This window comes from Schistocerca serialis, chromosome 7, assembly GCF_023864345.2.
Source record: "Schistocerca serialis cubense isolate TAMUIC-IGC-003099 chromosome 7, iqSchSeri2.2, whole genome shotgun sequence".
Lineage (NCBI taxonomy): Eukaryota > Metazoa > Arthropoda > Insecta > Orthoptera > Acrididae > Schistocerca > Schistocerca serialis.
Window position 1 is genome coordinate 458,125,914 of NC_064644.1, and position 25,709 is coordinate 458,151,622.

At 40.6% G+C, this 25,709-nt stretch overlaps 1 protein-coding gene and 1 pseudogene across 1 annotated transcript in view; one reads left to right on the forward strand and one right to left on the reverse strand.

Annotated features, from left to right (window-relative positions):
- Positions 1-25,709, forward strand: part of LOC126412339 (ankyrin repeat and death domain-containing protein 1A-like) — a 692,368-nt gene that overhangs the window by 74,292 nt on the left and 592,367 nt on the right. The window lies entirely within an intron of this gene.
- Positions 1,544-1,661, reverse strand: LOC126413619 (5S ribosomal RNA; annotated as a pseudogene).

Genomic DNA, 25,709 nt, shown 5'->3' on the forward strand with positions numbered 1-25,709 from the left:
GGATGATGAAAATTATAGTAGCGGCTGAATCGGAGGATGAACTAAGTTTCTGATGGTGAGAGTCGTAGAAGTAGCAAAAGAGTACAGAGTACGGATGAAAGAAAAGGTAGAAGCGACGAGAATTAATAAATACGAATGTTCCTGCAAAATGTTACTGAAAGGGAAGACCGTGAAATAAGTAAAATACGGGGGCCGTTCAATAAGTGATACAACACATTTTCCTACTTTTATTCAGGATAACAATACACCACGTTATTCGCAAATCTTTTGGCTACGAAACACTATTTGTCAACATAATCTCAATTCAGTGCGATGGCTTTACGTCTCGTCACTGGGTGGGCTCCATCAACAGCCTCCGTATCATCCACGTTCTGCTTCCCGTGGAGCTCATCTTAATTGGGGCAAACTAATGGAAGTCGGAAAGGTGCAAGATCCGGGCTGTGGGGTGGATGAGGAAGAACAGTCCAATGATGTTTTGTGAGCTCCCTTCGTGTGCGCAAACTTGTGTGAGGGCTAGCGTTATAATGGAGAAGTTCGATTGCATTTTTGTGGCAACGAACATGCTAAAGTCGTTTCTTCAATTTCCTGTGAGTAGCAGAGCTGTCTGCAACCGGCTGGCACGCGGGAGATCGGACAAGTTCGCACGAACTTACTGCGATGATGACAGACTCCGCGCCCAACGACTTACTGTGCTTTTGTTCACTGCCAGGTCTCTGTAGACATTGTGCAAGCGCCTATGAATAACTGCAATACTCTGTTGTTTCGCCAAAAGAAACTGAATGATATTTCTCTGTTGGGAACGCACCTCCGCTACACACACCATTTTGACGGCTACGTACGAATAGCGTCGCCACCTAACGGAACTTCATGAAACGATAGTGGCTGGAGCTGGAATATTCCACAGTGTCCCAAAACAAATTCCTCATGTTTTCACCCGAAACTGGCCGAGAAAGAAAAATGTATTACATTACTTAACGACCGGACCTCGTACTTAAGCTACTAAAGAAATTTTGTGATCGCAAATGTAAGACTTTTGGAGAAAAGGAATAACTGCGCACATTAGGATGTTCAGTCAGTTGGTGTTTCCATTTTCATGCATGATATTTCGACGACTGATCCAGTCGCCTTCTTCAGGTCCTTCGTGCTGTACTGTTACTTGTACTCGCTATCCGCGCGCCAACCACATAGTAGAAGACCATCTATGCTAAAAGAGGTTTCAAAAGAATGAAAACTTTGTTGATAGCAAAGGAAACGAATTCCCTTAGAACGTTGGAAGTGTTCCCCGAGGTTTGTCTGGAGTGTACTACCAAGTGACAGCTATGCGTGTACACACAAATATTAAGCACTCCGTCTTAAAGCCACTAGTGGCCTATCGGGACCATCCGACCGCCGTGTCATCCTCAGATGAGGATGCGGATAGGAGGGGCGTGAGGTCAGCACACCGCTCTCCCGATCGTTATGATGGTATTCTTGGCCGAAGCCGCCACTATTCGGTCGAGTAGCTCCTCAATTGGCATCACGAGGCTGAGTTCACCCCGAAAAATGCCAACAGTGCATGGCGGCCTGGATGGTCACCCATCCAAGTGCCGACCACGCCCGACAGCGCTTAACTTCGGTGATCTCACGGGAACCGGTGTATCCACTGCGGCAAGGCCATTGTCACACACAAATAGTAAGGGGTGAAAGTACTGAGATACTGTTTGAAAAGTGGTATCGTGAAGAAATGTTTGTCAAGTGAAACGTACTTATTGACATATTGAGAAAGGAGGAAGAACTTCTACGAACAGGAGGCGAGACAGGAATGAAATGATTGTATGACATTGTTGACCGGGAGATTCCGTGCAGCATTATTCGGCCACCTGATACAAGTCTTTCTATTTGACGCCATTTTGCCACATTGCGTCGATGAAATGATTAACACAACACAAACACCCAGTCCCCCGAGCGAAGAAAATCTCTGAGCCGGACGGGAATCGAAACTGGAACCCTGTGTTATAGAAGCTGGCATACTAACCACTAAACTACGATCTGAGGTCTATAGGACAGAAAATTACTGTAAACGTCAGAAATTTGGTAAAACATCTTTGCTGGGTACGAAGAAACTTCGTACAAGAAAAGGTGTTCGAAAGAAAAATGTTTGGAAGAGGGAGAGGGAAGGATGTTTCAAACACGATGACACTGAAATTCCAGTACATACCTGTCGTAAACAGACGTGCAGGAGAAGAAGAGATTCCATTAATGTTATCCGCTTCGGGAAGGTCTTCAGAATAGCCATCGACTTATACCACTTTCTCTTCATTTTGTCAGCTGTCAGACTCGGTGGATGTCAGAAAGGGGCCAATTTGTGAAGTAAAGAGGATTATGCAGCGGTTTGTACTGTAGACTGGAATATCACGTAATAGAGGGAAAGAGCAACACGACGTAGCAGCTTCCACAAGCCAGTCACATGCGACTTCAGAGAACACGAAAAGCCTTCAGCAGTTGACAGCACAACATTATTGTCGCACAGCGCCTTACGTTGGATAGTGGCGCAAGAGAGACCTGCTGTGTATCTACGAAGGCTGTTCGGAGAGTAAGATCCGATCCATCGCGAAATGGAAACCACTGTGAAAATCAATACGTTTTATTTGGAGCAGATAACCTTCCAGCTATTTCTCTAGACAGTCACCGCTCCGACTTAAGACATTTCTCGTAGCGATGTATCAACTTTGCCGTACCTTCGTCATAGAAGGCAGCGACCTGTGCTTTCCGAGACTTCTCTGAGCTGGTCTGCAGCTCGTTTTCCGTAACAAAATGTTGTCTTCATAGCCAAGGGTTCATGTGCGCAGAGATGAAACTCAAGATAACCCAATTAAGGGCAGTATTGTGGGTAATAAAACACTACTAATCGAAAACGCCGGCCGGTGTGGCCAAGCGGTTAAAGGCGCTACAGTCTGGAACCGCGTGGCCGCTACGGTCGCAGGTTCGAATCCGGCCTCGGGCATGGATGTGTGTGCTGTCCTTAGGTTAGTTAGGTTTAAGTAGTTCTACGTTCTAGGGGACTGATGACCTTAGAAGTTAAGTCCCATAGTGCTCAGAGCCATTTGAACCATAATCGAAAACGCTCCAGGAGCATCTTCATTGCCCCTGCACAGTGCGGCCGAGAATTCTAATGAAGAAGGAAACCCATTGTATGGGCCGCATGACGTCAGGCGAAATCCCTCATACCAGGCTGTAGGCACCATTTGTTAGACATATTTACGCGCTCACTGTGCGCTCAGAACAGAAAAGAGCGATGTGACGTGATCGACAGGCATACAAGAGACAATGCCCTACAAATCTGTGCAAAACTTCATTCGATTTTCACTGTGGTTTCCATTTCGTGTCTGATCGGACCTTTCTTTTCGAACAGCCCTCTACATTACTAAACGACTGACCTGGTGCACGGTCAGCCAGTCACAGTTGCACGTTGCCTATCTAACGGTTTCCGGGGGCAAAAAATTTGATTTTTTGGTATTACATGCAATTATTGACCGAACTGAAAAATTTGTAACGCTGTCATAATCTACTCATTAAGCCGTATAGTCTGTGTTAAAGGTTTAAGACACAAGGAAGTTGGAAACTGTGTTTGTTTTGAGGAATCGCTACTCAAGGCACGCGAATATCCAGACCATACTTGTAAAATATTTGAGAATAAGAACATTAAGTGACTTAAGTGCTCATAGTTTCAAACATTCACAAAACATTTTCTCACTGATTGCGCCTCCCCCCCCCCCCCCCCCAACCCACCAAAGGAAACAAGTTTGAAGCTTACTGGATTTCAGCTGTTCATGAAGTAAAACTCCAGCATTAGACATGACCAGTTAGCTTTTACAACTAACTCTGTTCACAACGCCTTCTGCAGACAGTATCCACATACACCTCTGAATGTACCAGTGAATTATCACTGTACGACAAGCAGTTGAGGAAATATGACGTCATAAACATTGAGATGCGTGACATACAAGCTTTTGCTTAAAGTGGAGCGCATATTACGCGAACTCTACTCACTCGATGTTTGATAACCTTCCAGCAAACTTTAAAAATAATTCCAAACCTTTTCCATATTTTTTTCTCGCTTACGTGCTCAACGTCGAATATCTAACACATCAAATCGTTTACAAAATAATCAGAAGTTTTGAAGCTGGTTTACACATAGCAGTTCGATTCTTTAAAGAATCGGCAATTTACTGTTGTAAATGTAATTAATTCTGCCCTCAAACTGTCGATATGGTGCAGAATGTTTTCTGCTATGTTGGCACGATTCGGTTCAATTTTTTGCGTCATTACAATATTGCTACACTAGTAACTATTCGTTCTGATTATGAATAACATTTAAAATTGAGAAACCTCGACCATACTAGATATGAATGTTAAATTAACGCAGCACATACAGGGTGTCTCAGGAGGAATGTTTACTATTTACGAATATGAATCAGTGGAAGCAAAAGACATTGTATGGATCTATGCCCTATTCTGAATGATTTCCGAGCTGGAACACGTTTAATATAAATTGTTACTGATTTCCTGTATTATTCAATACATTGCCACGTTTAAACATGTACTCGAATACAACAGTCAGTAATTATTACAACATGTGTTTCACAAATTATCAATTAAAATGCACTAAAACTTTGGTAAACACTCTACGATTCGAAATTCAACACGTCGGTAAGCGCAGACTCTATCTGTTGACAGCAGCAGGAGCACCACCCAAGCTGAAGTCGTAAACATAGACCATATCTGCATTAATGTAAGTGAGTGGCATTTTATCCAGCGCGTGTACAAACACAATTAACCGATGATTATCTCTGACGCACAGCCAGTCCCTCGCTCTACTTCACTCACAACACACCATGGTCAACAAGGCGTTCAGCGGGACGGTTTGTTTGTGGACAGACATCTCGAGCAAACTGATTTAAGGTAACCAGGCAGTTTGGGCTAGAATAAAACGTCAAAGAGATTTGGCGGGTAAGGCAGATAATAATGCGCAAATAGCCCAGAAACAAATGCACATTAAATGTGTTTGATCTCTGAAATTATTCGGAGTAGGGCATATAACCACAAAAACTTTTCTGTTTCAAATGAGCTTTCTCATTATACCCAGCACTTTTTAACACATATTTAGATGCTGCAATACGTGAATCCAGGTATTTCGACAGATAGGCAATTCACCGCCAGTCCATGACATTTCAGGCCTGGTTTAATAAATAGTCTACATACTCTTCCCCCACTTGTGTACAGTACACAGAACGCTCATACAACCATATGAAATTGTCCGAAAAATCCTCCTTTAGGTTGTTGTTCAACTCGCGCGTAACATTCGCAGATTTTTCAGTAATAGCGAGCCATCAGAGAGTCATTCTTCACTTTGTCGTTTTGTGGTAGTTTCGTAATGACATCACAAAGTCTCGTCACCCGTCGTAATATTTCCCGTAAATGAATTGTCAGCGTTTTTATTTCAATCAAGTCACGTCAGGTGTCCATGCATCATTGTTTTTCGTTAGAGAGCCGAATTAAATAAGCCTCGGAACTATTTGGTCGGACCACGTATTTTGTTCGTTTTATTATATGCAGGCAATCCTATACTTTTGTCCAAGAACGAAGGGACGTAAAAATTGAATATTTTTTGGCTAGAATAGGAATCCATACATATTATGAAAATGGATGTACGAAATTATGTGTTAGTTTGTGTGTATATTCACCTCTCTTCGTAAGCCACTGCACAGATTTCAACCAAACTTCTACACATATACCTTAATGTCAGGTCATTAATTGAAGGAAAGTAGTGAGTAGTATGATGTATTGATAAACGTTGAATTTGAATACGTAGTCATGTTCATGCGTAACATCTTAGCATACAAACGGTTCAACGGGAGAATTTATGACTCGCAGAACCAAGTACAGGAAATATTTGCAGAAATTTAAAGCTTTGTGCAGGATCCGAATCGAAACCAGATCTCTGCCTCCCGCAGCTGAATTTCAAAACTCCACAGATCGCCACAACGGGAGCCTGACGTCTTCCAGTATCGAGCGTTATTGGTTAATAACTGCACCTTCCTCAATTGCAACTCGTCACTAATCTTAATGAAATTGGAAATTATAAAATTATCAAGCAATTAAAAGCACATACACTCGTTAATCTACATGCACTGTCGTCACGGAAGTTTCAATGTCGAGCGCAACTGGCTAACTGGCTAAGCACTGGTCGCATTAGAATTGTAACTCATCATTAATCTTCAAGAAATTATAAATTGTATGATTATCAAGGAATTACTCATCTACGGCAGCTGCCATTTACATACGATCAAGTAATAACATAAGAAACTGAATCTGAACTCTAGTTTAGTATATCACTTATACCGAATACGTACAGAATGCAATTTTAAAATACCATTACATACAACGAGAGTTATGGCCTCTAAAGATAAATACCTAATACGGTGGTAAAAACTAATTAACTGGGAAATAACTTAAGATCAATCACATTTTTAGTACCTGAGCTGCGACAAAAGTTAATTATGAAACTGACGTATATGATAACCTTAATCAATATCTGGAACAATAAACAGAACATTTAACTGCAAAACCTGAAAAGATCAGAAAATTAAATTTTATAAAACAATAGCAACATCATTTCTGTTGTATGGAAGTGAGAGTTGTATGAATAAAGAGAAACATGACAGCAAACATGATATTCTTGAGGATAATATATTGTTGAAAACAATGCTAAGGGGTCAATTTTCCAACCAGAGAAAACTAAACAGTAGGCTACTAGAAAGAGCATACAGACATGATAATTTCAATGAACAGAAATTGACAGATTTTAGCTTATCGTAGCTGAATTGTCGTAATAACAAATTTAATAGCCTACTGGAATAAAATATTATGCATATGTCTGCACACACACAAACACACACACACACAGAAGAGGAATTTACATAGACAAAAGTAAAGTGAAAAAATAAACAGTGAAAGACGGATGGAACGACCCAGTATCACCATAGTGATACCTTATAATATTAATTTGAAGACCTAAAATTCTTATTCATGCAAGCGTCAGGACCAATTGTGCCATTTAATGTGACTTTCGCTTGTCGACATAACATGAAGTCCTCCCGTATTCACTAACGGTCGCACAGTTAATGTGTGCAGCGTGCAGTAAAGGCCGAGAGCACATCCCGCAAGGGTTTATGACAGCAAAATAAGCTCCTCTGTGAACTCTGTGCTCTCAGCAGACCTCAAACTGAAAACTCTCGCACAATTTTTTGCCGAGCACTCAGCGCAAAAGCGAGGCAAATCCGCTTACCCATGAATTTTTCGACGCCGAACAGAAGCCGATTTTTGCGCTAACGAAAAGAAAGCTATGTTTTATGCATATAAATGTTTGCCAGCTCTTAAAACAAGAGGATAAAAAAAAGAGTGTAAATGAAGTACTTATTGCATTTCTTAGCTCTAGAAAACTCCCTCATAATAAAGTTTTTTTCCAAGCTAATCTTCGTAACGCTAAATATATGTTACACAGAGGTATACTTTTCTTGATGATCTGTTTATTTTTGGTACATTTTCTGCATTCAGTTGATAGTTTGTTTAGGACCAAAAGTGTCATCAAAAGTATGTTCTTTGAACATTGTCCTCGTAGTGGCGAAAGTTGTTAAAGGGAAACCTGCAGTCCCAACTTTGATACAATTTAGGAATCTCCTGTACAGAAATCATCGCTGAAGACGTAAATAGTACCAAAAGTTACAACTGACCTGACGTTCGCATGGAAGGGGAACTTCGAATTAGTATCACAAGACGCCACTACGAAAATTCAGTTCTTGTTCCATCCCTCTTCCACTGTTTATTTTCCCATTTTATTTTTGTGTAGGTTTGTGTGTGTATGTATGTGCGTACGAGGGTTTGCGTGTACGTGGTTGTGTGTGCATGTGGGGCCTCGCACGTGCGCTCGTGTGTGTGTGTGTGTGTGTGTGTGTGTGTGTGTGTGTGTGTGTGTGCGTGTGTGTGTGTGTGTGTGTGTGTGAAATAGTTTACATCCAGAGATACACCAACAGGAAAAATTATAGTACTGTTAAATGGGTTCTTACATTTGCAATCATAACAGAGATACGTCAGTAGGAAAAAAGATATTATGTTTTTAATAGTTCTTACATTTGTTACCATGACAATTTAGCATTAATAAGGAAAAATCCATTTATTTTTGTTCAATTAAATTAACATTTTTGTATGTCTGTTCTAGCAGCCAACTATTTAGTTTTTCTGGCTCTTTACCACTTTTTTCGACAGAATCCAAGAGACACTAGTTGAAATCACAGATTCGTACAAACCTGCAGACGACAAACATACTTTGCCTTTTTTTTTGTTTTCTGTTGGTACGTGTTCTGAAATAATTACTAATATATTCAGCTTATGACTGTTGCAGTTCTTCTTTTTCTGTGCTTGCTAAGAAACCTGGAGAGGAATTCCATGTTATGCAAGAAACCTTTGTAGTTTTCTTTTCATCCAGACATGTTTCAGCAGACTTCAGTGATTTTATTTGTTTATTTTTCCAACTAAACTGCTGTTACATGTTAACCCTTTAAGAAATTTTTGGTAAAAATATTTACACTTGTAAAATTTTCGATTATTGTCAAATATCTTATATTGATTTGCATACAGTACACAAGTGAGACTTCTATCATTGAGTCGAAGCATTCTATGTTGTTCAATTGCGACATTTCTTAAGGTTCTAGTTCTACTGTAAATTTGGAAATAAAGGGAATGTATGTGTTTGTTTATATACCCCATGTGAAGCTACTTGATGCTATGCTAATAGCACTAGGTCTACTACTCAGTCTACAGTTTGACATTAGCAAACAGTAAAACATCTTTTTATTTTTCTGTTTATTATGCATTTACGACCAGTGACCACTGTATATCGTGTCATTTAGTGTATTACTTACTAAACCACAAACCAGCTTACCTGAAAAGAGTCCCAAACATAACGATAATGGTGTCACACAGGACAATAGGGAATATCATAAGAGAAACTGAGAACATAAAAAAATTAACAAGAGAGACTGAACATACCTGAATTCAATGCAGACCTATCAAGAGAACTAGTCGCTGAGGCAATAAAACAGATAGTCAAAGAAAACGAAACCACCATGGTGGAAGACTCAGTGACAAATGAAGACAAAATCTACAGAAAGCTACAGAAAAAATTAGCACAAGAAAATGACATTAGTACAAAACCTGTTAAGAGGAACTGAATTGTACTTATAAAAGAAAATGAATACATTGAAAAAACACTATAATTCATCCATAGCAAGAATATCATAGAATTAAGAAATGTTCCTACAAATTGGTTCAAAAGAAAACTTCTAAAACTCTCAAAAACACAAGAAACAACTTTCACAGACACATGTTGTTGTTGTGGTCTTCAGTCCTGAGACTGGTTTGATGCAGCTCTCCATGCTACTCTATCCTGTGCAAGCTTTTTCATCTCCCAGTACCTACTGCAACCTACATCCTTCTGAATCTGCTTAGTGTATTCATCTCTTGGTCTCCCTCTACGATTTTTACCCTCCATGCTGCCCTCCAATACTAAATTGGTGATCCCTTGATGCCTCAGAACATGTCCTACCAACCGATCCCTTCTTCTGGTCAAGTTGTGCCACAAACTTCTCTTCTCCCCAATCCTATTCAATACTTCCTCATTAGTTATGTGATCTACCCATCTAATCTTCAGCATTCTTCTGTAGCACCACATTTCGAAAGCTTCTATTCTCTTCTTGTCCAAACTATTTATTGTCCATGTTTCACTTCCATACATGGCTACACTCCATACGAATACTTTCAGAAATGACTTCCTGACACTTAAATCAATACTGGATGCTAACAAATTTCTCTTCTTCAGAAACGCTTTCCTTGCCATTGCCAGCCTACATTTTATATCCTCTCTACTTCGACCATCATCAGTTATTTTGCTCCCCAAATAGCAAAACTCCTTTACTACTTTAAGTGCCTCATTTCCTAATCTAATTCCCTCAGCATCACCCGACTTAATTAGACTACATTCCATTATCCTTGTTTTGCTTTTGTTGATGTTCATCTTATATCCTCCTTTCAAGACACTGTCCATTCCATTCAACTGCTCTTCCAAGTCCTTTGCTGTCTCTGACAGAATTACAATGTCATCGGCGAACCTCAAAGTTTTTATTTCTTCTCCATGAATTTTAATACCTACTCCGAATTTTTCTTTTGTTTCCTTTACTGCTTGCTCAATATACAGATTGAACAACATCGGGGAGAGGCTACAACCCTGTCTTACTCCCTTCCCAACCACTGCTTCCCTTTCATGTCCCTCGACTCTTATAACTGCCATTTGGTTTCTGTACAAATTGTAAATACCCTTTCGCTCCCTATATTTTACCCCTGCCACCTTTAGAATTTGAAAGAGAGTATTCCAGTCAACATTGTCAAAAGCTTTCTCTAAGTCTACAAATGCTAGAAACGTAGGTTTGCCGTCCCTTAATCTTTCTTCTAAGATAAGTCGTAAGGTCAGTATTGCCTCACGTGTTCCAGTGTTTCTACGGAATCCAAACTGATCTTCCCCGAGGTTGGCTTCTACTAATTTTTCCATTCGTCTGTAAAAAATTCGTGTTAGTATTTTGCAGCTGTGACTTATTAAGCTGATAGTTCGGTAATTTTCACATCTGTCAACACCTGCTTTCTTTGGGATTGGAATTATTATATTCTTCTTGAAGTCTGAGGGTATTTCGCCTGTTTCATACATCTTGCTCACCAGATGGTAGAGTTTTGTCAGGACTGGCTCTCCCACGGCCGTCAGTAGTTCCAATGGAATATTGTCTACTCCGGGGGCCTTGTTTCGACTCAGGTCTTTCAGTGCTCTGTCAAACTCTTCACGCAGTATCATATCTCCCATTTCATCTTCATCTACATGCTCTTCCATTTCCATAATATTGTCCTCAAGTACATCGCCCTTGTATAGACCCTCTATATACTCCTTCCACCTTTCTGCTTTCCCTTCTTTGCTTAGAACTGGGTTTCCATCTGAGCTCTTGATATTTATACAAGTCGTTCTCTTATCTCCAAAGGTCTCTTTAATTTTCCTGTAGGCGGTATCTATCTTACCCCTAGTGAGATAGGCCTCTACATCCTTACATTTGTCCTCTAGCCATCCCTGCTTAGCCATTTTGCACTTCCTGTCGATCTCATTTTTGAGACGTTTGTATTCCTTTTTGCCTGTTTCACTTACTGCATTTTTATATTTTCTCCCACAGACACATAGAGTAAAAAAATGATAAAATCCGAAGGCCTCCAATCTAAAATCATTGACTGAAATTCACAAACCAAGTATCTCTATAAGCCATCAGATTAACTTTACCAAAGCACCAACAAACTACCTTGCCAAACAGACAGTCACACTAGTAAACACAATATAAAAACACTCTGAATATAGAACTCAAATGACTTAATTGAAACAATAAGAAATGATAACATGCCAAATACAGCAATACTAATTTTATTTGACATAATTTCCGGGTACATACACATTTCAACAGAAGAACCCATTCAGATCATAGAAGGAACCTTCAGCTACAAGAAAATATACCCGCAACAGACATACAAGAAATATCAGCTGTAATCAAGCTCATCATAGCGCAAAACTACTTCACATTCAACAGCAAATTTTACTCTCAACAGGAAGGAATATCTACGTGATCCCCAATCAGTGGCCTCCTAGCTGTCACAAAATGGCTCTGAGCACTATGGGACTTCATCGGAGGTCATCAGTACCCTAGAACTTAGAACTACGTAAACCTAACTAACCTAAGGACATCACACACATCCATGCCCGAGACAGGATTCGAACCTGCGACCGTAGCGATCGCGTGGTTCCAGACTGAAGCGCCTAGAATCGCTCGGCCACTCCGGCCGGCCTCCTAGCTGGCATTTGCATCAGTCTTATAGCAAATCAAATCTTTGACAAAACAGTAAAACCACAGCAGTACCAAATAAAATATTGCAAGAGATGTGCACACAATATAATTTGCCGAATAGATGAATCACAAACTCATACTAAAGAACTTCATGAGGACATAAACACCATCCACCCAGAAATATATTACACCACTGAAGCATATACAGATGAAAAACCCAGTTTCTTAGATCTGGCTGTATACAACACAAACAACAGACATGAGTTCACAATGTATAGGAAACATACAATCACCATAACGAATCCAGTCACCCAATAACTTATAAAGAAGCCAGCTTCAGGTATTTACTACACAGACTGAACGAAACACCAATGAACAAACTTGATAACAAATAAGGACTGAACAAAATAAAACTGCACAGGATAATGGGTATGATACAAAAAAGTAGATTAAATAAACAATAAACTACAAAAACAGGCACACCTGATCACAAAACATTCACACACACAGACACAACTCACAACACATGAGCAGACAGTAAGGATCAAATGACACTTATTGACTTACATCGAAGTCACACTCAGGGTGGGCAATACACTAAAGAGACAAGGACTCAACATAGCACACAGACCCAGCAACGCCACACAGAACAGACTTGGAAGAAATGCAACCAACACTAGCAATTACAGCCAGTGTGGTGTATATCAAATACCTTGCAATTGATGTGTAACTTTGTATGTGGGTCAAACATGCAGGTATTTTAGAACTAGATTTACAGAACATCTGAGAGCACTGGAAGGAAATAGCCCACATTCAAAATTTGTAGGTCACCTAATAGCACAGAATCATCACCCACAGAAGACAGAAACTGACTTAACAGTCCTTAAAACTAGTAACAGAAATTAACCATAGAAGAAACTTATCACATCCGAAAAACAGTAGAACAAGGAAAGAAAATATTAAACTGATACATAACACTGTGCAATAAAACCCTGTTTCCATACATTTTGTTGTAGACTTAGAGTTACTAGCATAAACATCCAGAAAGCTGGCTTAAGCCAGAGATAAATTCTGCCGAAATTTTTACAAAGGTACAGACGGTGTTTAGAAAGGATAGATTGCATGCAACCGGTGGTGGAGTGTTCGTCGCTGTTAGCAGTAGTTTATCCTGTAGTGAAGTAGAAGTGGATAGTTCCTTTGAATTATTATGGGTGGAGGTTACACTAAACAACCGAACTAGGTTAATAATTGGCTCCTTTTACCGACCTCCCGACTCAGCAGCATTAGTGGCAGAACAACTGAGAGAAAATTTGGAATACATTTCACATAAATTTTCTCAGCATGTTATAGTCTTAGGTGGAGATTTCAATTTACCAGATATAGACTGGGACACTCAGATGTTTAGGACGGGTGGTAGGGACAGAGCATCGAGTGACATTATACTGAGTGCACTATCCGAAAATTACCTCGAGCAATTAAACAGAGAACCGATTCGTGGAGATAACATCTTGGACCTACTGATAACAAACAGACCCGAACTTTTCGACTCTGTATGTACAGAACAGGGAATCAGTGATCATAAGGCCGTTGCAGCATCCCTGAATATGGAAGTTAATAGGAATATAAAAAAAGGGAGGAAGGTTTATCTGTTTAGCAAGAGTAATAGAAGGCAGATTTCAGACTACCTAACAGATCAAAACGAAAATTTCTGTTCCGACACTGACAATGTTGAGTGTTTATGGAAAAAGTTCTAGGCAATAGTAAAATGCGTTTTAGACAGGTACGTGCCGAGTAAAACTGTGAGGGACGGGAAAAACCCACCGTGGTACAACAATGAAGTTAGGAAACTACTGCGAAAGCAAAGAGAGCTCCACTCCAAGTTTAAACGCAGCCAAAACCTCTCAGTCAAACAGAAGCTAAACGATGTCAAAGTTAGCGTAAGGAGGGCTATGCGTGAAGCGTTCATTGAATTCGAAAGTAAAATTCTATGTACCGACTTGACAGAAAATCCTAGGAAGTTCTGGTCTTACGTTAAATCAGTAAGTGGCTCGAAACAGCATATCCAGACACTACGGGATGATGATGGCATTGAAACAGAGGATGACACGCGTAAAGCTGAAATACTAAACACCTTTTTCCAAAGCTGTTTCACAGAGGAAGACCGCACTGCAGTTCCTTCTCTAAATCCTCGCACAAATGAAAAAATGGCTGACATCGAAATAAGTGTCCAAGGAATAGAAAAGCAACTGGAATCACTCAATAGAGGAAAGTCCACTGGACCTGACGGGATACCAATTCGATTCTACACAGAGTACGCAAAAGAACTTGCCTCCCTTCTAACAGCCGTGTACCGCAAGTCTCTAGAGGAACAGAGGGTTCTAAATGATTGGAAAAGAGCACAGATAGTCCCAGTCTTCAAGAAGGGTCGTCGAGCAGATGCGCAAAACTATAGACCTATATCTCTTACGTCGATCTCTTGTAGAATTTTAGAACATGTTTTTTGCTCGCGTATCATGTCATTTCTGGAAACCCAGAATCTACTATGTAGGAATCAACATGGATTCCGGAAACAGCGATCGTGTGAGACCCAACTCGCCTTATTTGTTCATGAGACCCAGAAAATATTAGATACAGGCTCCCAGGTAGATGCTTTTTTTCTTGACTTCCGGAAGGCGTTCGATACAGTTCCGCACTGTCGCCTGATAAACAAAGTAAGAGCCTACGGAATATCAGACCAGCTGTGTGGCTGGATTGAAGAGTTTTTAGCAAACAGAACACAGCATGTTGTTATCAATGGAGAGACGTCTACAGACGTTAAAGTAACCTCTGGCGTGCCACAGGGGAGTGTTATGGGACCATTGCTTTTCACAATATATATAAATGACTTAGTAGATAGCGTCGGAAGTTCCATGCGGCTTTTCGCGGATGATGCTGTAGTATACAGAGAAGTTGCAGCATTAGAAAATTGTAGCGAAATGCAGGAAGATCTGCAGCGGATAGGCACTTGGTGCAGGGAGTGGCAACTGACCCTTAACATAGACAAATGTAATGTATTGCGAATACATAGAAAGAAGGATCTTTTATTGTATGATTATATGATAGCGGAACAAACACTGGTAGCAGTTACTTCTGTAAAATATCTGGGAGTATGCGTGCGGAACGATTTGAAGTGGAATGATCATATAAAATTAATTGTTGGTAAGGCGGGTAATAGGTTGAGATTCATTGGGAGAGTGCTTAGAAAATGTAGTCCATCAACAAAGGAGGTGGCTTACAAAACACTCGATCGACCTATACTTGAGTATTGCTCATCAGTGTGGGATCCGTACCAGATCGGTCTGCCGGAGGAGATAGAGAAGATCCAAAGAAGAGCGGCGCGTTTCGTCACAGGGTTATTTGGTAACCGTGATAGCGTTACGGAGATGTTTAATAAACTCAAGTGGCAGACTCTGCAAGAGAGGCGCTCTGCATCGCGGTGTAGCTTGCTCGCCAGGTTTCGAGAGGGTGCGTTTCTGGATGAGGTATCGAATATATTGCTTCCCCCTACTTATACCTCCCGAGGAGATCACGAATGTAAAATTAGAGAGATTAGAGCGCGCACGGAGGCTTCAGACAGTCGTTCTTCCCGCGAACCATACGCGACTGGAACAGGAAAGGGAGGTAATGACAGTGGCACGTAAAGTGCCGTCCGCCACACACCGTTGGGTGGCTTGCGGAGTATCAATGTAGATGTAGATGTAGATGTAGCTCCATGTGAAACATGTAAACAAATGCACAATTCACTTTATTTTTAAATGTACCTCAACAATATAATTTTTACACATATATTGTAAATGTACAACATTGAAAGCGCTAAGTCAGAGGTAAACGTCTGAACTCTGCACTATATGCAATCGAATGTAAAATATTTGACCATAATTGCTCATTTTATAAATGTAAACACTTTTACCAAAAGTTTCTTAAAAGGTTAACATGCAACAACGTTGCACAAGAAACATAAACACATAAGTGGCTGAAACATGTCTGGGTAAAAACAAAAGTGTCTAGCATAAGGCGGAACTCCTCTTCAGTTTCATTAATCTACGTTTCCAATACTACCCGCTGGGAGTGAAACAATAGTTAGAGCAGCTGATGTAAGTCAGTGGGTCTCTACGAAAGAGAAGTTCCTTCCCTCTCTCGTAAAAGCTACGAACAGAATCTCAAGGAATACAAACAAGAATCTTGCTACAAGTTGTCTTACACAGATTAAAACAATAACTGATGGATGCTAGTAGAGGCCAAGAGTTAAAAACAAATTTCAGTTCATGTGCTTACACAGCGGCTTCGGCGTTTGAAAACTCAGGAACATTATGAGTTTCCCATGGTAACCATCCGTCTCAAATAGTGTTTATAGGTAGGAAACTACTTGCTAAATATTAAGACGCAGTTAAACATTCATCTTGTTCTTGTTCTTCTTGAAGAGTTAAAGGTTTAGGCGCTTTCCCTTGCCGTGAACATCATCTCCTCGGTCTTCCTTGCCGATCGAGGTGGATTCGCATTAGGAAGGACAACAGTTCAAATCTGCGTTCATCCAAAATTAGGCTTTACGTGATTTCCCTAAATCTCTCCAGGCAAAGGCCAGAATGGTCCCTTTGGAAAGACACAGCCGATTTCCTTCCGCATCCTTGACACAACCCGAGTCTGTCCTCCGTCTCTAATGACCTGGATGTCGACGGGACGTTAAACCCAACTTTCCTTCCCGTTTCCTTCGGTCTTCCTTGATTTCTTCTCTCTTTAGGTTTTTAACTTAGGGTTCTGAGAGGTGATCTTGGGCCACTTATCCTGTTAATGTGTTCATTCTATTTCTTTCTGATTTCATGGATTTTATTTCCCAATTTATAGTTGTTCAATTCATTTTAAAGTCATCGGTTTTATTTTTGTCTAATATATAATGTTTTTGTCTACTGTATTACATTTTTTCTAACATATTACAGCTTTTTACTGCTTTGATCAATATCATTTATGCTGTGTGTATCCTACTCTCTTGTTGATACGTGTTCAATGATTCACGTCTATACAGCAAAGTAGAAACGCCCCTGTTTTTATGAAATTTCAGTCATTCTTGTTTCCGTGTTTTATTATTCAAATACCGAATTATTGTATCATATATATCTAAGGATTTTGCTAGAATGTCTATCACTTTCATATGGCATATCACATCAACAATGACGAAAATAGGTATACTGTTCTAATATTTCATTATGAACAAAAAACTTTATCTTTTGGAGTATTTATCATCAAAGCCAGGGTGTTAAATTTTTGCTGATATCTTTAGATTATGCTAATGGAGAAACCTGGCGAAGCCCTCGTATATTTATTTATAGCCGTGCACCTGCAGGCCATCTAGCATTGTGCTTAATATCTATGAAGTCATACCTCCTGAACTCTGTTTCGTACTGTGATATAATTTATTGCGAATAGATTTAGTAGCAAAGAAATAATAAATCTAAACGTCATGCATGATGTGGTAGTTTTTGACGAGTCTCATTGTTTATAATATATCTCCTGAACTATGTGTCGCACAATCAGTGGTAGGCATGCATACTATCTGTTCAATGGGTCGCGAATACAGTTTGTAGTAAGAAAGAAATATATTATAATGTCATGCGTGATGTGGTAGTTTTATTGTATGAACAGCGGAAAAGTATAAACGATAAACGTTCTTTCTCTCATCATTTTCTTGAGGTTGTCAGAGAGAAAAAAATTCGTAAAGGTTTGAAATTAAGGGTAAAGTTTGTTGCAACCCGCTAAGTGCTCTCATTCTCAAGTAATGGATTTAAACAATTTCGCAATTCACGAGTCACGGGCTACTCTTTTCTTTCACTCCCACCCCAGCTCTTTTATAGGTAGATGGTTCTTAAACCCACAGCGATTGCTGCCTGACGTTAAGGTTCAAATGACTCCGAGCACTATGGGACTTAACATCTGAGGTCATCAGTCCCCTAGAACTTAGAACTAATTAAACCTAACTAACCTAAAGACATCACACACATCCATGCCCGAGGCAGGATTCGAACCTGCGACCGTAGCGGTAGCGTGGTTCCAGACCGAAGCGCCTAGAACCGCTCGGCCACACAGGCCGGATGTCCATAGAGTTACAATAGAACAGTTTGAAAAGTACTTGATACAATCAGTTTTGACATTTTGATCGGAAAAATGCAACAACAAAAATTCATAGACTGTGCTGGGCAGTGTTTTCAAAACTGCTTGAGAAACGGGTAGCAGCGCCTTGTCTGCTGAAATTGAAACTTTTCTTGGAAACATGTCCTTTGAGAGTGCCACGGGGTCAGTTATTTGCCTGCTGTAGTTGTTCTCGCATGTCAATGAGATATCATCGGCTTGATTCTTCTGTAAGTATCTTTTCGATGCCCATGACCTCCAGATATACTTACAACGTCCTACTCTGACTATGCTGTAGTGGTATCCTGTTGCTCCCATTTCGCTTGCCGCATTATAAGACATCCTTTAACAAATGTCCTAATTTATAATTGATTCTGATTGTAGCTGTGGCTTTGTGCTACTGACCCTTACCTACAGATACGAGCCAGTGTTGTCTTTATCATATTTCTCAGATTTACTTCTTGTCGCCGGGATATTTAAACAGGAAATGATTCATAAAAGGCACTAACTGATAATTTAGAAAGGCAAGTGACGTAGAAAGAGTGATAATTTATAGTTTCGTGGTAGATTATGCTCAACTCATCACACACAACAGTTTATTATAAGTCACGATTATGCCTCGAACTATCAGACTGAAACTTTATTTTTGACTGAGGTAAACTAAAACATTTCCTTAGTTCTGTCCACGTCGTTTAACTTCCACCCATTTCTGTCTACAAGAGGAGCCTCAGGAAAGCATTAACTAACACTATCGACTACTACTGTAAATCAAACGTCCACACTCAACGAAGGGTTGCCGTCGCTCCCCCAACGACGACCTTCGCGAACTCGCTCAAAACTATTCGACGCTTAAGTGGTGCAACAACGTATCTTTGTCGTGAGCAAGAGAGGTTTTGCGTATATGCTACCGTGTTGGGGCTAGTATCACAAAAATATCGGTCAAATGATGCGCGTTCCAATTACACCACACCAAAATCCGGCTCTTTCATCATGGAGTGGTTGCTGACACACAGTGTTACGGTTCTCCGTCGCCCAGTACCCCGTGTTTTAGGAATGCACTTGGCAGGAAAGACGAAATCATGCTTCATCATTCATGATGTAATGGAAGGGGTCTAAAAAATCATCGTTGATATTATTCAAAAGCCTCATGCAGTAATCTACACATTTTTGACTGTCATCCTCCCTCAACCGCTGAACAACCGTCACACGATTTGACTTCAAATGAAGACCTTCCAATATCCTCTGCCAGCACTTCCTACGTTCTTGTTCCTGTTGGGCTAATTTAGGAGTAGACTTGTTGGGCTCTGAATAATTCTTCACGGATGTCTGCGATAACTTCCGATGTCCGAATCGAAGGAATTCTCCGTCGCTTTACATTTTGCGCAGGTCCGTAGGTGCACCAGTTTTAATACAGACACTATATTGCTCACTTTGTGGTGGTCCTCTATCCGGATACTTCGCCACGACAACTTCGCGAATTTCCTTAATCGGATCTCTTTTAACAATTGTTTCCTCATTTTCATATCTTTCTGCTGCCTAGAGTCATTTTGCAGACCGGAAACGGAAACGTCTAACTTCACTTATTAAATAACCCAAAATGCTGACAGAAGAATGTTTACAGTCCATTATTGCATTAAACTGTTCATTATTGTATCTGTTGTCCGCCCCGATAGCTGAGTGGTCAGCGTGACGGATTGCCGTCCTACGGGCCCGGGTTCGATTCGCGGCTGGGTCGGGGATTTTCTCCGCTCAGAGACTGGGTGTTGTGTTGTCTTCGCCGTCATTTCACCTCCATCCGGCGCGCAGGTCGTCCAATGTGGCGTCGAATGTAGTAAGACCTGCATCAAGGCTGCCGGACCTGCCCTGTAAAGGGCTTCCCGGCCAATGACGCCATACACTCATTTTCATTTCCAATGTAGCTGTTTATTTCAGAAGTAGGAATATTGCATTCGCGTTCAAACAGGAGACGGACTGCTTTTAACAGCGGCACCATGCACGTTAGCGGTTTTAGATTAGACTGATTAGATGGAAATGAGATGTACTCCTCGTAACAGTTTTCCTAACAGTGGATAAAAACACCCTCAGCGGCCAATCTTCTGTACTCTGGGCCGTGGAGACATCAGCCTCCTTCTGCTAAAGCAGGAGTGTTCCTGTTGCTTGAATTTATAACTTGACTGATCAACAGGAAAAAGAGACCTACAAACCAGTAAAGAAAGTGAGCTGTAAATGAATCAGGTATATAAAAACATGATAAATGAGATTTAGTCTTGACGTTTCAGCTGTACTTTATCCAACCCACAATTCAGCGTTATACGCCAAGCTCCAGCCTTACTGTAGATCATGGAAAGACAATGAGAAACACGATAGACATAACGATAACTTCTCCAGTCCCGAGGAGAGTGATAATAGGTAAACTGGGATGAATTATGGGAAATGAAATTCACGAAACCAAGTTGTTAGCCATGATGAGTCACCGCATTAACATGACACTGTAACGCCAGCTGATTACTTTGGAAACAGTGTAATTGCATAACAACTCTGGTTGAAGTTAACACGAGCGTTCTCCCTACAGCTGACTAAGTCTGCACATGGCTGCGTCCAAAATGATGGAAGCCAACACTTGTACAGTAAAATAGCTATAACTTCAACACTGCTAGTAATAGCGAAATGAAAACGACACAAAACTGCAACAACCTAATGGAGCCCTGAGATAGTCTGTCCGTGCTTTTGTTAACTCAGACGCAGCACGGAAGGGAGCGTCCTCCGATACAATAGTGTTCCTGTAGCCAACCTGACTGGAATTGATAGTGAAAACAGCTCCTGCCGCTTTTGGCCTGTGGGCAGCTCAGCCTCCTGCCGTTCAACCTGGCGAACCCATCATAATTTCTTATTTCTTTGAATGTGGGTGAATAGTGTTCCTAAGCATCGGGGTGACTGCAGCTTGAATCTGAATCTAATGACCGCTAACACCTACATATTTTAGCCAGTTATGAGTTTTTTGAATTAATTAATTGGTGATCATGAAAACTGATTCACCGACACCATTCCTCTGCTGGGGCGAGCCGTTGGTGGTTTCAGTTGGCCAGAAAAATTTGCTTTTAATGCATAAATTAACTCATCAGTTTCAAGAACATTTTAATTAATTGGTTCATAGGCCTGTGCCTACTTTCGTTAAACTCTTGATTTCTTAAACACTCCAATTCCAGGATTGTATAAGTGATTTTAATTTGATTAAACGCTTTTTCTGTGTAAAGGGACCGGATTATGGAGCCTCTGAGACATCTCCACCTGTTTTAGATATCTCAGAAAAGTTTACGGGTTACAGCATAATTAACTGCCTGAAGCCAAAAGATATAAATTCCGCCATCGTCCACATGAATGATGATTTATCTTGAGTATTCAGACGGACCCAAAAGATGAGGCTCAAGCTAATGCTAAGATATCTCGGGTAGTTTTAGAAACCCATCAGAGATTAAATAGTTCGGAATCCCGTGAACGATTTCCTTCCGTTTGCACTACAGCCTATACGGCCAGTAGTTACGCGCTTGTGTCGTGACGCCTATTACAAACAATGAGTGCCACATCTCGAACAACGAGAAGAGACAACGGAGGTTAGTTGTCGCAACAACCAGACCGACACGCGCAGTGTGTGGGAGAGTGTTCTACCCTCGAACTCATTATAGACTTTGGTCTCTACCTAGCCTTGCAATACAAGTTAATATCTTTTCTTATTCCGTTTCGAAATGATAGCATGCACTTTACAAGTGCTGCGACCGTATTCTAAACTTACAAAAATTGCTCCGGAAAACTAAGGTTTTTCGAAATGTAAAAATCTGTCCCAAGGTACAACATGATCAAGTACCTAACAACAAATATAGTAATCAAATTTAAAAGTTAGCAGTATTGTATTTAATACTCTCTGTGTTACATCAAATTAATCTACTGTACACCAATAATCAGTAACTGAAATCAAATTAAGAAGTATAGTCAAAAAAACTTGTTACAAATTAAAAACATCTTGGAATAGGAGGTACTGGCTACTAACACATGACAGGAAATTTGTTAAAACATTACAGAAACTCTGTTCGTTTGCAAATATCATGTGCTCTTTGGAAGAGTACCTTCTTCCGTTCCAAGGTACAAGATGAAGCAAGAGAGAGGAAGTATATCTTAACCATCCACATGTTATGTAACTTATTTTAGAACAATACGGAATTTTGCTCACCACAAAACTCTGTATCTGAAGAACTGACAACTGACTTAAATATGTACAACTCTTAGAATTTACAAAGCGCTTCATCGAATACACCCTCATGTCTAACTACAAAGAAAACAATATAAAATGCCGGAAACTGCTTATTGCAATTTTTAGTGCACATTCTATCATGTGTTTCTAAAATCACGTCACTGGATTCAAACACAGACCATGGAGCATCAGTTACTCCTAGGTTCACTATCCTCCACGTCCACCACTATCCCCTATAGTAAAACAAAATCTGTTATTCACACCTGTTCAAAAATGGCTCTGGGCACTACGGGACTTAACTTCTGAGGTCATCAGTCCCCTAGAACGTAGAACTACTTAAACCTAACTAACCTAAGGACATCACACACATCCATGCCCGAGGCAGGATTCGAACCTGCGACCGTAGCGGTTGCGCGGTTCCAGACTGTAGCGCCTAGAACCGCTCGTCCACACCGGCCGGCTTCACACCTGTGCTATTTCTGCTGTAGTAAGTCGGTTGTGATATCAGCGCAGCCCAGGGGGAAAGTGGTGGTCAAATTTACTGCCGACTGTGAGGTAGCGTACAAGTTGCATAATGAATTAATACGATACATCAACTCAAATACAGCACTCAGTCCAGTGAAGGCGAGCTTTTGATTCCAACAAAGTTCCCACCATTATATTAAATTTCCAGCCGAATGTAGCCTTTCTATCTTCGGCAACGTTCCCATATTCCACATCACCTCTGCTGCTTCGTTCTTCCTGAGTCACCATTGACGATTTCGTAGAAAAACGTGCACTTGAATTCTGAGTGTGTCTTTTTCAATTCAGTAGGTGCGGCTTGAGACAAATGTAGTTATGTCTCTTTGGTTTCGGAGTGAACCAACCTTTTCTCTCCCTCTTCAGTGACAACCGCGGGTCGCCGTTCCGTGAGCCAGCAGTCTCGTGTTGACAGCAGACGGCGGCTCAAGTGGAGGAATCGATTGCTCTCCCTTTCCGCCCCAGCGCTTCCATAAGAACTGCGCCAGCAGAAAAATCCCCGCTATCTCCGGCAGCGTGTCACACAGTGAGGTGACCGAGTGAAATACGATCTAACACTCTACCGGGACCAACCGTCACTGCATGTGTGTATCTGTCTGTGCTTTTGTGTGTGTATGCGGATTGGGGGCGGGGGGGGGGGGGGGGCTGGAAGGACAGACTGAGAGAACTGTATAACATACAATAAAAACATATTTATTTAATAGTAAACTCTATTTTCCCTCAGATAACAGTTAAATGGGCTCCATTTTGCATTACCATGATCAATTTCGAAGCTTCTTCCTTCATCAGCAGATGCGGTTGTTCCCAGTAAGACCTTCAAGAAAACAAATCTATACATAGCCCGCTGCATTATGAATTAACCAATTTGTAGACCTCTTCCACTCTTGAGAATGACTATCGGATGTCACGTTAAGATCAAGAGCGTATATAAAATACAAATGTGTATACTAACTGACAACTGAATGCCAAAGGTGGACCAATGCGCCATTAAGCAGGTAGATGTAATGTTCGTGCTTATCAGTATATACAGGGTATTACAAAAAGGTACGGCCAAATTTTCAGGAAACATTCCTCACACACAAAGAAAGAAAATATGTTATGTGGACATCTGTCCGGAAACCTTACTTTCCATGTTAGAGCTCATTTTATTACTTCTCTTCAAATCACATTAATCATGGAATGGAAACACACAGCAACAGAATGTACCAGCGTGACTTAAAACACTTTGTTACAGGAAATGTTCAAAATGTCCTCCGTTAGCGAGGATACATGCATCCACCCTCCGTCGCATGGAATCCCTGATGCGCTGATGCAACTCTGCAGAATGGCGTATTGCATCACAGTCGTCCACAATACGAGCACGAAGAGTCTCTACATTTGGTACCAGGGTTGCGTAGACAAGAGCTTTCAAATGACCCCATAAATGAAAGTCAAGAGGGTTGAGGTCAGGAGAGCGTGGAGGCCATGGAATTGGTCCGCCTCTACCAATCCATCAGTCACCGAATCTGTTGTTGAGAAGCGTACGAACACTTCGACTGAAATGTGCAGGAGCTCCATCGTGCATGAACCACATGTTGTGTCGTACTTGTAAAGACACATGTTCTAGCAGCAGAGGTAGGGTATCCCGTATGAAATCATGATAACGTGCTCCATTGAGCGTAGATGGAAGAACGAAACTAAAATGAGCTCTAACATGAAAATTAAGCGTTTCCGGACACATGTCCACATAACATCTTTTCTTTATTTGTGTGTGAGGAATGTTTCCTGAAAGTTTGGCCGTACCTTTTTGTAACACCCTGTATACGTGTGTGTACTGTTGTTACGTTAGAATCATGGGTCAATTTTTCTCTTTTCTTTATTTCTCTTGATGTGCATTGCATGTAACATATTACATTATATTAATCGTACTCCATGGATTCTCTGGAGAAGGATCTCTGGAGGTGCAAAGACGCCAAGGATGGACACTTTATTCAAATACAACACAATGAAACGACTGAATACTTTGAAACATTATTGTGTTAAGGCGCTGATATTAATATTAAAGGCAACTAAAATATTAATTTTAATAGTTTCTATCTAGATGTTCATTTGTGACGTGATAGGACGCGTCCAAAAGAGAGTTCTTTAAATCAATCTTAAGCTCCGCCTGTTATTACTGAAACATATCTTACGACATATTATTTAATATATGTATACCCATTAATCTGACAGCCTTCTGTGTTAGTGTTTAGCACATTCCTCGCCAAAGAAAATGAAACAAAAGATATATACATATTCCGAAAGCTGGCTGAAATTTCATTTTCTTATAACAGGTCTCTGCGGAATGTTCTAAAATAATGCCACGGTGTCTTCAGTAGCTCCAAATGCATCATCAACTGATTGTAGGAAGTCATAGTTAATACATACAGGGATGTGGAGATTGTACACCGGTGTATTAGTATGTATGAGCTTTAGTTATTGAAATTTATTTACATCAGAGACATCAGAAAAACGAATCTGATTCACGTATGTTCCATCAACATGTGTTACTTCTTCCCACGCAGTTTCACACGAACTGATATGCGTTCAAAAAATAAATAAATGAATAAAAAATAAAATAAAATAAAGAACGAACCACGAAAGATACGGGAATCGGTAGATGTGATGTACAAGCACAGACAAATAAATGATTATAGTTTCAGAAAAATTGGATGATTTGTTCAAGAAAATATCTTCCCAAATTAAGCAAGTCAATAACGCGTTGGTCCACCTCTCTCCCATATGCTAGCTTGGCGTTTATTAATAACGTAGCTGAATGGCCTCCTGAGGGATACTGTGCAAAG